This window comes from Sminthopsis crassicaudata, chromosome 2 (assembly GCF_048593235.1).
Source record: "Sminthopsis crassicaudata isolate SCR6 chromosome 2, ASM4859323v1, whole genome shotgun sequence".
In the NCBI taxonomy this organism is placed as follows: Eukaryota; Metazoa; Chordata; class Mammalia; order Dasyuromorphia; family Dasyuridae; genus Sminthopsis; species Sminthopsis crassicaudata.
In genome coordinates, this window is record NC_133618.1 from 488,528,917 (window position 1) to 488,543,282 (window position 14,366).

Here is a 14,366-nt window from a genome sequence, read left to right on the forward strand (position 1 = left end):
TGTCTCATATTGAGAATCTCTCCAAATATGAGTAATAGTGTCTCTTTGAGAAAAACACTCAGGTTATGTGGGTATGAGGAATCATACAGCGATTTTGTTTCCTGCATCTCGGTAGAGGCATAAGATGAAGAAGAAAAAGACCCACCTTAACAAAATCGGAAAACATAAAATAGGCCAAATAGCTTATCGCATTCATTTTTCTCCTCCCAAAAGCTAAAAGCCTTTTGTTGAACTGCTAAACAGATCTTTCACATTCATTGAGGAATTGTTATAAAGCCAATAAAGTTCATATCTCATAGCTAGCCAGCACATGACTTTCTTTAGTCTGACTATGGAATGACCCATGTGATGTTCAGCCCTTTTGTAAAGGGTGCTATTAAAGAAATTTCCTCCCACTGGGTAGCTGGCAGAGTATTCAGGAACTCTGAGATTCGTAAGGTAAACTGCTGGAAACATTCCTATCTCAGGATCTCTGGTTGGTGACCTGTGTTCAGAGAAAGTTACATAAAGATAAAAGGAACACAGTCAGGGACTTGAAGTCCCATCTCAGATCCATCTGGGTAAGTAAAAGTTCCTGATATCAGTGCTACTGTTGAGGGGGAAAGAGGGACAGAAAACTCTTTCCCCCTGAATGAAAGTCTAAGGAAAAGAAAATTCTGAAAGTAATCCCAGAAAGGAAAGGCCCCCAAAAGAATCTAAACTATTTGTAGTGCTCTTGTAGCACAGAGAGGACAGCTCCTTCCAGCAAGAAGAGTCCATTCTCCTCACATTGAATGATCATTGATCCTGATTGGTTAATCAGGACTTTACTCCATCAGCCCTCAGCAAAGAACCAGAACTTTTTGTCCAGCTCCATAGTAAATACCCCAGAAAATCATTCCTACTACATCTGGAAGCTGTGGTCCTAATTAAAGTTAACCTAGGTGAAATACTCATCTGAAAGAAGACTTCCTCTACCCCAGAAATATCACTTCTATTCTTTAGCCACAATTCCAGAAATTTCACCCTTAATTGATTATTTATGAGGAAGTTTGGGATAGTAAATAAAAAGCTGCCTAGGAGTCAAAAAGAACTAGATTCAAATTTTTCCCTCACCATACACATAATCTGGCTGTGTGACCTTGAGTAAGTCATTTAACTCTAAAACTATCAAGTGGTTAAACAGCATGGGAACTTACTCTACTTAACCTATATCAATAAAATCATGAACAATCTCTTTCTAACTGTGATCCTGAGAAAGTCACTTAACTCTCAGTTCTTAAGTCTCAGTTCCTTCATTAATAAAATAGGGATAATAAAAGCCTCTTCCTTACAAAGTTGTTATAAGGATTAAATAAAATAATATCAGAAAACATGTATCCTGCTACTGGCACTTACTAACAGTGTGACCACACGTAAGTGCCTCAAGCTACCTGGTTATCAGTTTCCTGATCTTGAAAGTAGAGATATTTTAAAACAATTACAAAGAATAATGATGGGAAATGTGACCCACATTCAGAGAAAGAAATAGAGATCTAAATGTAGGTTGAAGCATACTATTTTCACTTTTTTGTTGTTTTTTCTTTCTCATGGGTTTTCCCTTTTATCCTTATTCTTCTTTCACAACATGGCTAATGTGGACATATGTTTCCATGATTGTAAGTATATAACCATTGTTAGATTGTTTACTATCTCAGGAAGTGAAAAAGGTTAAAATAGAAGGGAGAAAAAAATTGGAATTCAAAATTTTATAAAAAATTAATATTGAAAATTATCATTACATGTAAATAAAATAAAATACTATTTATAAAAATATTAAAATTTTTAATAATATTCTAAGGGAAATTATAAGCAGGATGCTCTCAGGAAAAAAAAAAAAAACCTGGAAAGTCCTCCATGAACTCAAGCAAAGTGAAATGTATAGTATACAAAGTAATAGCAATGTTCTGGGATGACCAGCTGACTTTGGCATTCTCAATAGTACAATCATCGATGATTACTCTGAAGGACTTGTGAAAAATTCTATCCATACCCAGAGAAGGAACGATTGTGTCTGAATACAGATTGAAGCATTCTTTCTTTTGAAAAATAATAATAATAATCTGGGTGGAAAAAAGGAATGGGAAATATTAATGCTTCTAGTATCTCCCTCACTGGGTAGTTATGAAACTTAAACAAATTTATACATGTAAATGCCTCCAAAGCATTTGTGATTGGTGCTACTTCTTTTACCTTCTGCTCCATATCAATAAGGCAATTAGACCTAAAGCCCTATTACCTTTGACTCTGATCTTTGTTACATGCTATTTGTGTTACCATAAATCGTTGTTAAATTTTCTTTTAAAAAATTTACATTTTAGTTTTCAAATAGTCCTTTTCCCCATCTACCACAGCATCTACAATTAGACCTAAGACCTATGCTTTCTTTCCACTATAAGTTTGACCCATATCTTTGTTGCATGCTATTCATTTTCATTTTAGAAATTTGCACTTTAGTTTTTAATTTAACATTTTAAGTTTTAATTTACTTAATTTTATATTTGACTTATTTTTATTTATTTGATAAATTTGTTTAATTAGATTTAATCTTAATTTACATTTGTTTTGTTTTGTTTTGTTTTGTTTTAAATCAGAGTTATCTTTCTCAACTTCAGGCTGGGTGAGGAAGAGAAGAGGTTTTCTGGAAAGGTTGAGATTGATGGACAAACAGCAGCAGTCAGCCTATGGGCTTCTTTGATGGTTTTGAGGGTTGTCATGGGAGAGGAAGAGTTGAAGGGAACTTCCCCATACCCCTAAGGACTATGGGCCGAAGCCAGGTGCACTGTCCTAGGGTGGATGCTTCACTGCACATCAGGGCCACTTCTTCCTGCTGGGGGAGGGGAGAGATCCAAAGTTAGAACTGTGGATCTCAGAGTCACATGCAGCCTGATCTTTTTTCTTACTCTCTGCTTTCCTTACAAAATACTCTTGCCTTAAAAGGAATTTGTCAAATCTCCTTTTCCTCTTTACATAGGTAATCACCTAGAGGTTTAGGATATTACATATATTGTCAGACAAGACCTATGTTTTGATTGGCTTTCTCAAATGCATTTTTCTTCCTTTTTTTAATCTCACATACCAATCAAACTACCAAAAGATTACTTTAGAGAGCTAGAAAATATAATAACAAAATCCATCTGGAGGAACAAAAGGTCAAGGTTCATAAGGGAAAGCAAGAGGTCTAACAGTACCAGATCTCAAGCTATACTACAAAGCAGTAATCATGGAAACTATTTTGTACTAGCTAAAAAACAGAAAAGTCAACCAGTGGAATAAATTAGATACACAACATACAAATGCAAATATAGTAGCATAGTATTCAATAAACCTAAAGACTCACAACTACAGAGGTAAGAATTTGCTATTTTACAAGAACTGCTAGAAAATTAGAAAGCTATCTAGCAGAAATTAGATTTAGAGCAAGATCCCATACCGTCTAACACAAAAATTTCCAGATACATGACCTAAATATAAAAGGTCACATTGTCAACAAATAGGAGCAAAGAAAAAATTTACTTTTGTTGATACGAATAAGGGTTCATGGGTTCTTGTCCAGAAAAGGAATAGAAATAATAAAATGGACAATTTCTGATATATCCACTTTAAAAGGTTTGGAGGTTTTGAGGGTTATTTTTTCTTTTTTTTAAAAGTCAATGCAATTACAATTCAAAGGAAATATTTAACTGGGAAGGAAGTTTCTCTGATAAATGTCTGAGATATTAAATATATAAAGAACTGATTCAAATATATAGCATGTTGCAAAAGTCTTAATGCAGTTTTAAGTTGTAAAAGTTTAAAACTTTATTAATATTATTGGAGAATGTATAAAAATAATAGCCATTACACAATAAATGGTCAAAAGATTTGACCTAGCAATTCTCAAAGAAAACAAACCCACCAATAACCATATTTTTAAAAACTGCTCCAAATCACTATTAATTAGAGAATGACAAATTAAAACAGTTTTGAGATTCATCTCCTGCCTATTTGACTGGAAAAGATTACAAAAAATGGAAAATGACAAATATTACAAGAACTGTAGGGAAACAAGCACACTGGTGCACTATTTCTGGGAACTGGTCCAGCCACTGGGAAAAGTAATTTGGAATTCTTTACCCAAAGTCATTAAACTATATGTATTCTTAGACCCAGTGATACCACTATTAGGCCTATAAACCAAGTATATCAAAGAAGAAGGAAAAATACTACTTTTACAATGTTATTAATAACTAGTATTTATGTAATACTTTATGATTTACAAAATATTTTTAAAATATTACCTCATTTAGGCCTTACAATATCCCTAGAAGATAGATACTATTATTATCATTTATATTTGAAGAAACTGAGGTATATTGGGCTTAAGTGATTTGTCCATAGTCACACAACTAATAAGTGAGGCCATATTTGTTTTTATTTGTTTAATTTATTATTTTATTTTTCTCAGTTATAAACAAAAACAATTTGTAACACAAATTTTTTTTAAATTTTATCTTGTTTTTAATGGCTTTTTATTTTCAAAATACATGCAAAGATAGTTTTCAACAATCACCCTTGAAAAACCTCGTGTTCCAAATTTTTCTCCCTCCTTTCTCCCACTCCCTCCCCAAGACAGCAAGTAATCCAATAGGTTAAATATGTGCAATTCTTTTATACATATTTTGACAATTATCATGCTACACAAGAAAAATCAGATCAAAAAGGGAAAATGAGAAAGAAAAAAAAAAGCAAGCAAAGAACAACAAAGGTGAAAATATTATGTTGTCATCCACGTTCAGCCCCCACGGTGCTCTCTCTGTATGCAGATGCTCTCTCCATCCCAAGTCTATTGGAATTGGCCTGAATCTTAACATTTGTTTTTAAAACTTTGAGTTTCAAGTTTTTGTCCCTTCTTCCTTCCCTGTGACCTCTTCATTGACAATGTAAGCAATTTGATATAGGTAATACATGCATAGTCATGCAAAACATTCCCATAACAGTCATGTTGTGAATGAAAACACAGACCATCTAAGGGCACATTTGAACTCAATTCTCCCAGATTCCAAGTCCAGCAGTCTATATACAGTCTCACCTAAGCACCTACGTGTACTAAAAAGTTTGTGCCAAATCTTTTTGTTGTCACAAAGAACTGGAAACAAAATGAATATTTATTCATTGAAGAATGGTTGAATAAATTTTGGAAATGAAAATAGTTGAATATTATTGAGCTATAAGGAATTATAAAAGGAGTGATTTCAGAGAAAACTGAGAAGTATGAATTAAAGCAGAGTTAAACAGAACCTAAAGAACCTTTTATATAGTAACAACAGCATTTTAAAAGAATACAGCTTTATATTGTCACCTGATTGGTACAATGACCAACCATAACTGTAGAACACTAACAAGGATGCATGCTGTTTACTTCCTGACAGAAAAAATAATTCAGGATATAGAATAAGATACATTTTTGAACTTGACAAATGTATGGATATGTTATACTTGATTGTGCTTATTTGTTATAAGGAGCATGTTTTTCTGTTTACATTTTTGAGGTGAGGGGATAAATTTCTGTTGGGGGAAAGAGGAAACAATAGTATTTTGTCAGAAAAAAGTAAAAAGTAAAAGAATTGAAGCATTTTTTAAAAATTCACAGAAGGGAATGAAATGAAATCCAGAAGGAAATACAATCAAGACAGCTTCAAAATAATATATTTAATATATCACAATTTCACATTTAATTCTGTTTTTATGTTCTATTTTATATATGAAAATCTCCATTTTTTAGTATTTGATATTTTATTAAATTTAAATTATTAATTTTATTTTTTAAATTTAAATATTTTTCCCACTGAAAAAAGAGGCTGTGGCTCATTGAGTAGAGAAGCAAAGAAGTTTTTTTAGAAACAAAGGTAATCTAAAAACAAGATATATCAATTCAAATGAGATTTTTTTTAAAGCAAGTTGTAAAAGAAAGACTCCGTTACTTTTGAAATTGTTGTTTAGTCTTTTTAATTATGTCTGATTTTTTGTGACTCCATATAGGGTTTTATTGGTAAAGATACTGAAATAGTTTGTCATTTTCTTCTCTAGTTCATTTTATAAATGAGGAAACCAAGGCAAACAAATTGAATGGCTTGATTAGGTCAGGAATCTAGGAAGTGTCTGAGGATAGATTTGAATTTAAGAAAAGGATCTTCCTGGATCTAAGCCTGGCTCTCCATTTATTGTACCATCTACATGCCCCAACTTTGAAATATCTTGAGATAATAGGAATATATACAAAAATTGTCTCCTCAGAAAGTTATTACATTTATTTGCAAGACATTATATTTATTTATCTATCTATCCATCCATCCACCTGTTTTAGTCATTTCTTTAGTTATTAATTTCAGTGCACTATACCAATGATGTCAAATTCAAAATGAAGCAAAGACTGTGGTCACATATTAACTTAGAAAACCACATATTGACATTCTCTGTATTTTACTGCATTTCCATTAATTTTGTTAAAAATTTCCCAGTTAAGTTTAATATGTCTATCATCTAGGGATATCCTACAGACCTCATATTTGATATCTCTGCTCTAGTCAACTTTCTATGACTCTAAATTGCAAAATTGCTGACCTATAATTGGTAGAAAAAATTCCTCAAAGTGGTTATCTTCAACATAAAGAAGATCCAACTCACTTCCAGTTGATCAATGATGGACAGAAACAACTACACCCAGAGAAGGAACACTGGGAAGCGAATGTAAATTGTTAGCACTACTGTCTATCTACCCAGGTTACTTACACCTTCGGAATCTAATACTTAATGTGCAACAAGAAAATTGGATTTACACACATATATTGTATCTAGGTTATATTGTAACACATGTAAAATGTATGGGATTGCCTGTCATCTAGGGGAGGGAGTAAAGGGAGGGAGGGGAAAATTTGGAAAAATGAATGCAAGGGATAATGTTATAAAAAAAAAAGTACTCATGCATTTATACTGTCAAAAAATTATAATTATAAAATTAAAAAAATAAAAAATAAGAATAAAATTAAAAAAAAAAAAAAAAAAAGAAAAAATTCCTCACCTGGGGCTTTCCTGCACTCAAAAAATCAAAGTTCTAACATCTATCCCTATCCCCATCCTAAACTGTAAAATCTTATGTTGAACATTAGGATACAAAGAAAAACACTCTTTTAGGAGGAATAGACTATGAGCACAAATTAATAAAAGGTAGAATGTGACAGGGCCAAAAAGCAATCACTCACTCAATAAGCATTTATTAAGCACATATTATTTGACAGGCACTATACTAGGCACTGGTAAAACAAAAACACAACAAATTCCTCCTCCTCAAGGAATTGATGCTCTATCTAGGGGACATGGATGCATTTAGGTAAGTAAATAAAAAATATAAACAAAGTAAATACAAGGTGACTTAGGAAAAGGGAAAACATGGCTATGGGGGAGGGGGAAAAGAACTGAGCTTTGAAAAAAATTAGGTGAGAAGGGAAGTTAATGGGAACAACTCAGTCTGGAGTGTATTCCAGAATTAGGGAGAAACCTTTTCAAAGGTTTGGAGAAGGAAGATCATATTTCACGTGCAAGGAACAGCAAACAGGATGTTCTGGTTGGGATGTAGTGCATGAAAGGGAATGAGTGACGTCTGGAAAGGAATGCTGGAGTCTGACTATGCAAGGTTTTTAATAATGATTTAGATCATGACAAAATACCCCATGAAACATTGGAGGAAGGAGCATCTTCTGGGAGATCAGAGAGGTCTTCATGGAGAAGATGACTTTTGGGCTGAGCCTTGAAGTTCAAAGTTTTCATGGTGTTAATTGTGCTTCAGTGTAGCCCAATACGGGGACAATGAGGAGGTATGACTGAAAGAAGCATGGGAGGGACACCAGAGACAAGCAAACCTGTTTTGCAATTTCACCCAAAGTCTGGTTTTCCTTTTAGGCCTCATCAAAGCCCTGTAGATCTTTCAGAAGATGGCAAATGGGGCATTTCTCACAGAGCTTCAAATGGTGAGCATTTCTCATTTCCTTTACTCCTGCCTTGAAGTTGGCCTGGCTCCTGGTTTTCAGGCACCCCAAATTCTAGCTGATCATCTCCTTCAAGATACTGAGGAAGTCAGGCACAGAAAGACAAGATTTGCCTACCTTTGTACTCCTGGCAACCCTTCCCAGGACTAAGGGAGCTTTAGTCGCTGCATTTTCCACCCACATTTGTTTCAGTTTGAGGAATCAAGCTGAGGACAAAAGGTGAGAGGAGGCTACAGCAGGGCTGCTTCCCACCCCTCTGGGCGTTCCCCCGTTATCAGAGCTGAAGTACCAGCTTTTTTCTCTCTTTTTGCTTCTTTTCTCCCTCTATCCCAAAAGTCAATGATTTTTAACGTATTTTTGTCCGTTGTATAATACACAACTTTTCCTTTCTATATTTCTGTCTCCTCCTTCCTCATTTCTTCCTCTTTCTGTCTCTGTCTCTTTTGTTTGTCTCTCTGTTTCTATCTCTCTTGTGGGCACACACACATGATGTGCTATGTATTGTTCCAGATGTCTGTGGAATTCATATACAAGTCCCATTGTCAGGACTCCCTCCCCCCATCCTTCCTCTTTTTTCTCCTCTCTCTTCCACCTCCCCTTTCCTTTCCCCTCTTCCTCTCCATCTCTCTCATTTTTCCTCCCGTCTCTCCCCTTCCTTGCCCCCCTTCTTCCTCCCCACCCCACCCTGCTGATGCCTGTTGTTGTCTTGTTCCCCACTGGAAGGCTCCTTTGGTACAGGGCTGGGCTCCAGGCCATTCTCTCCACTCCAGCTGCTGCTACAGAGGCTCCAGCCAACTCCTGTTTCCATAGCAACAAGAACTCATTTTTTTCCATCCCCTTATTTCTAGTTTCAAAAGGAAACCATGATACTCTTTACTAAATAATAATAATAACGACAACAACATCTGGCTAGTTCAGTTTGGAACAACACTGCATACTAGGTCCTGACAGTCTCTTGGCATTCATTTATGCACTCACCTGCTCCCCTCCAGTCTCTTCTAATCACCACACCCTTCCCTGACCTCCCCACAGACCTTGCTCTTATGCAGGCTCCAGATGAGCTCCCTTTCTCTTTATTATAATAACTGAAAATGATATGTTTTTTTGTTGTTTGGATTTTTTTTTTTACTTAAGAAACTGAAGAGAAGGTTTTAGCCTCTGGTCTTATTGTATTAGATATCTGTAAGTATTGTCAAAAATAATAATTACCCATTCTGATAAAGAGCCTCTAAGTTTATTTCTCTTACAACAACATATTAAATTAGGCATCAGTGGCTCTCATTTTCTTCTAATCTGGCTAAAGAGGTCAGGAAAGTTACCTGAATTAATCAGAAAATAACAATTCATTTTTTTAAGCTACCAAAAGTGAATTCAGTGAATCATGTTCCAAAGAGAGCTAGTGACCATGCCCTGGACCCACCTTCACTCAAATAGTAAAAGCAGGAGAACTCAGAGACAAAGTAGCCTCTCAGTGGCTCATTTAAGGGTGGTCCAGGTACAGCTACAACAGTTGGTCTTTTAATTTTGCTTCAATGGAGTTCTTTCCCCAGGCAGCATGTAGTGGGAAGAGCATGGAATTTGGATTCCTAGGACTTGGATTCTATCTAGTCCTAGTGTGACTCCTCAGGGTCTCAGTTTCCTGTTCTGTAAAATGATCTAGATGATCTTTACAGCTCTAAACCCCGTGATCTCTAAATGCTGCCGACAAAATGTCCTTCTTGTCTCAGAAGTTTGGTTTTCATACATTTTCTGCCATAAAGGAGTCTACCTTTAGGAGGCTCTATTTCTTCCTGATAAATAATCACTATAATAGCATTACACTCCTCCATTACCACCAAGCTACTCTATCCAAAGCCACTATAATAAGGCTTCGAACTTTCCTCACCACAGTGTGTCCAGTGACTAAGTTTGGAAGCCTAAATCTCCTGCCACATATGGTAGGGTGGTGGTGGTGGTTGTAATTGGATCATTCAGTTGTATCTAACTCTTCATGATCCATAACACACCAGACTTTTCTATTCTCTACTATCTCTCAAAATCTGTCCAAATTTATATTAGTTATTTCCATGACACTATATATCTCATTCTCTGCCAGCCCCTTTTCCTGTTGCCTTCAATCTTTCCCAACATCCAATGATTCCTGTTTTCTCATTGAGTGGCCAAAGTATTTAAGTGCCAGCTTCACTGTTTGACCTTCCAGTAAATAGCCTGAATTAATCTCTTCAGGTATTGACTGATTTGATTTCCTTGCTCTCCAAGGGACTCTCAAAAGTGTTCTCTAGTACTATAATTTGAAAGTGTCAATTCTGCACACTCAGCTTTCCTTTTAATCCAACTCTCAAAGTTATATATATATTACTACTGGAAAAAGTATAGCTTTGACTATACACATCTTTGTTGGCAAGGTGATTTCTGCTTTTCAGTACGCTGTCTAGATTTGCTATAGTTTTCCTTCCAGGGAGCAAGTGTCTTTTAATTTCATGGCTGCAATTGCCATCTGCAGTGATCTTTGCACCCAAGAATATAAAATCTGACACTGCTTCAATTTTTTTCCTCTCTCTATTTGCCAGCAATGATGGAACCAGTTGCCAGGACCTTAGCTTTTTTCAAAGTTAAACTTCAAATCAGCTTTTACACTCTCCTCTTTCACCCTCATCAAGAGACTTCTTAATTTCTCTTCTCTTTCTTGCTATATGTGGAGGCACTAGCTTCAATAAACCCTTTCTAAAAAGCAATAATGTCTCTGTAATCAATATCCAAATGCCAGGTCTTCTATCATCACCTTCAGACACCAGCTTCTTTAATGCTAGATTTTTTTCCCAAGAGTAGGTTCTCAAGCATTGAGCCCAACATGTAGTCATGTGCACACTATACATAAAAAAAATCTTATGGATGTGTCTCTCTTAATGAGATGATTCAAATCAGTTCCAATTATTCAGTGATGAAGAGAACCAGCTACACCCAGAAAGAGAACGATGGGAAATGAGGGTGGACTACAACATAGCATTTCCACTCTTTCTGTTATTGTTTGCTTGTATTTTTGTTTTCCTTCTCAAGTTTTTTTTTCCTTTCTAGATCCAATTTTTCTTGTGCAGCAAGATAACTGTATAAATATGTATACATGTATGGGACTACCTGCCATCTAGGGAAGGGGGTGAGGGGAAGAAGGAGAAAAGTTGGAACAAAAGTTTTGCAAGGGTCAATGTTGAAACATTATGCATATTTTGTAAATATAAAACTATAATAATTAAAAAAAATCTTATAACTGTTCGTCAGCTCAGCCATTTTGAAATAAAGAATAGACAATGGTTCTAAGTATGATTTCATTCAGGTGCCACTGTAAAAATCACTAAGTACTTATTGTCCTACGTGCCTATCCTCATCTATTTCTCTGGTGTTGGAAGAAAAAAAAAACACTAAATTCTACCATCATAAGACCCTAAAGCATAAGAGTCCCAGTCAAGTTATGGCTAGCAAACTACCCTTTCACTCCTTATCCCTGTGATCCAAAACCTACCTATCTCCTGGTACAATTTCCTTCTCTCCACCTCTTTCACATCAGCCTTGCCCCCCACTTTCTGAAGATCCTATCACACTCTCTACTACATTTCCATTTTACTTTTTCGCACTCTAATTCTATATGACCAAATTCCCCTTTATTATAAACTTCTTCCTCTCACAGTTTCCCCTATCCTGAAGAAATGCTGGCCTTCTCTTTAAACTATTGTCTTCCTTTTCATAACCAAACTCCTTTAACAAGCTAACCAATATTCTTCATCATCACTTCCTTACTTTCTACTTTCTTCTCACCCATTTGTGGGATTTCTGACACCATTCATCTAATGAAACTGCTCTCTCAAAGTTTTCTAGTGATCTCTAGACAACTAAACCCCATGGCCTTTTCTTAGTCCTCAGCTTTCTTAACTCATCTACTCTTAGCACTTCTGATCAGACTCTTCTCCAGCACACTCTTGTCTGCAGAATCCTTGACACCATACCCTATTTCTATTGAACTGCTCAGTTAATTCATCCCACTTTTTGCTATATCATCATCCCTGTCCTTTATCCTAAAAAAGTTTGTTTCCTAAGACTTTCTCTGAGATTCTCTATTTTTTATTTCTTTTTATGTCTAGCTTCTTTCTTTAATTTTCCCCAGTTACAAATAAAGACAATTTTTAACATTCATTTTTTTAAAATGTTGAGTCCTAAATTTTCTCTCTCTTTCCCTAACTTCTCTCCTCCCTGAAACAGTTAGCAACTTGCTATAGATTATATATGTTGAATCATGCAAAACTCATTACAATTAGTCATGTTTTGAAAGAAGACGCAGAACTAAAGGGAAAAAAGCCTAATAAAACATAGAAAATGAAAAATAGTATATTTAAATCTACATTCAAACTTCAGCAGTTCTTTGACTGAAGGTGGATAGCATTTTTCATCTCAAGTCCTTTGGAATTATCTTGGTTATTGTATTGTTGAGAATAACTTAAGTCATTCACATTAGATCATTGTACAATGTCACTGTTCATGAGTAAATGTCCTCCTGATTCTGCTTACTTCATTTTGCATCAGTTCACATATCAGTTCTAGGTTATTCTGAACTTCTTCTGCTCTTATAGCACAATACTACTTCATTGTCATCATATACCACAACTTATTCAGCCATTCCCCAATTGATGAGCATATACTTGCCTTCTTGATATTTCATTGGTCCCTTTTTTCTTTTGCTTCAGAAGCTATAACTTCCTTCAAGACTCCGCTTAGGCACCACCTTTTGTGGGAATCATTTCCTGATATTCCTAGTTGTTAGTGCCCTCTTCTTCCTCAAATTATCTGCTGTATATTTTTTCCATTTATATAATACATCCCTAAGCGGAATGTAGGCTCCTTAAGGGTAAAGACTTGTCTTTTTTGGATTGATCTTTATATCATCAACACTTAACACCATGCCTTGTATATAATAGGCACTTAGTAAATGCTTGTGAGAATAGAAAAATATTGATTTAATTATTAATTATTTGTGTAATTAATATATAATTGCATGATTAATGTTTTAATTATATGTTAATTAATAATTATTGAGGACTTCTTGGTCTGAATGTTAAGAAAAGGTTATATGTATTATGTAAATGTATGTGTATTTTAATGACATACACATGCATGAAGATACATATCAATAGTTATCTTCAGATGATTAACTACCTAATTGATAATTTGCAGTGTCTTTTGTTTCCAAACTGATTTCTTTCTTGAACCCATGGAATTTTTGGCTCACTTTTCCTTCATGCCACAGTTGATATGTATATTGCTTATGTGCAATGCTTATAAAATGCAAAAATAATTTTAATATTAGCCCAAGCCAGTATCACCTGTTCGCTCATCCCCCCCAGTCCAAATCAGAACTATATTCTAAAACCTCTAATTTGTTTTCAATTCACTCTTTTTGGGTTGGCCATCCCATTCATACCCCCCTATTATTATAAATAATCAGGAGCTGAATTTTTAAGGTTTATCAAGAAAATGGTCTGTTTTTACCTTGAAAATAAGGGAGTGTTATTAAACAGCTCTAAACTATCTAAACAAGCCTCTTTATGCAAATGCCATCCTTCCCTACTCCCCCACCCCAAACTGCCCAAGTGAGCTGGGCTGTAAGAGTCACACGTGATATGTTTTTGTACACAAAGAGAAAAAAAAAACCACACCACAATCTGTTTCATTCTGGCTATGAAAAATACAAGCTGTGTTTGACTGAAAGGGGAAAAGAAATCTGTCAAGCCAAGAAACATAGTAAATACTGAGGTGCTCTGAAAATGAATTCCAACAGACCTTTATTTTCCAGTCAAGTGAAAAAAAAATTATTCTTTATAAAACTGGCCAGTTCTCCACCTCCAGCCCTGGCCAGACCTCCTTTTCTTTCTTCAGACATTCAGTCATAAGTTTTCATCCTTCCTCATTTCTGTTGCTTTGGGAAATAAAATTACTAGGCATTTTTATAGACATTTGATCTAGTTTCTCCTGTGGGTATCTGCCTAGATGTCTCTCAATGACTTTGGTCAGATTGGCCTGGACATAGATGTGACAAAAGTGAATTTTATCTTGGATTCCCTCACATCCCTTTTCTCTGCCCATAACTTTCAGGATCCTTACTATCCATCAATGAAGCCCCTTATCCATCTCATGAAACAATTTGTAATAGAGAATGATGGCAAATAAATATTTTAAAAGTCTGTGACAATTGCACCAGTGATCACATTTTTGGCTCTTGAAGTCTTCTCAAACTCTTTTAAGAGTAAGGATTACAGGAGAACATTATATACAGGAACA

General features: G+C 35.2%; 1 long non-coding RNA gene across 1 annotated transcript in view; it reads left to right on the forward strand.

Moving 5' to 3' along the window:
- LOC141557567 (uncharacterized) overlaps positions 1-14,366 on the forward strand; it is a 98,378-nt gene that overhangs the window by 62,251 nt on the left and 21,761 nt on the right. Inside the window, exon 3 of the long non-coding RNA XR_012486830.1 lies at positions 7,957-8,024. This is a non-coding gene — a long non-coding RNA (uncharacterized LOC141557567). The remainder of the gene's footprint in view (positions 1-7,956; positions 8,025-14,366) is intronic.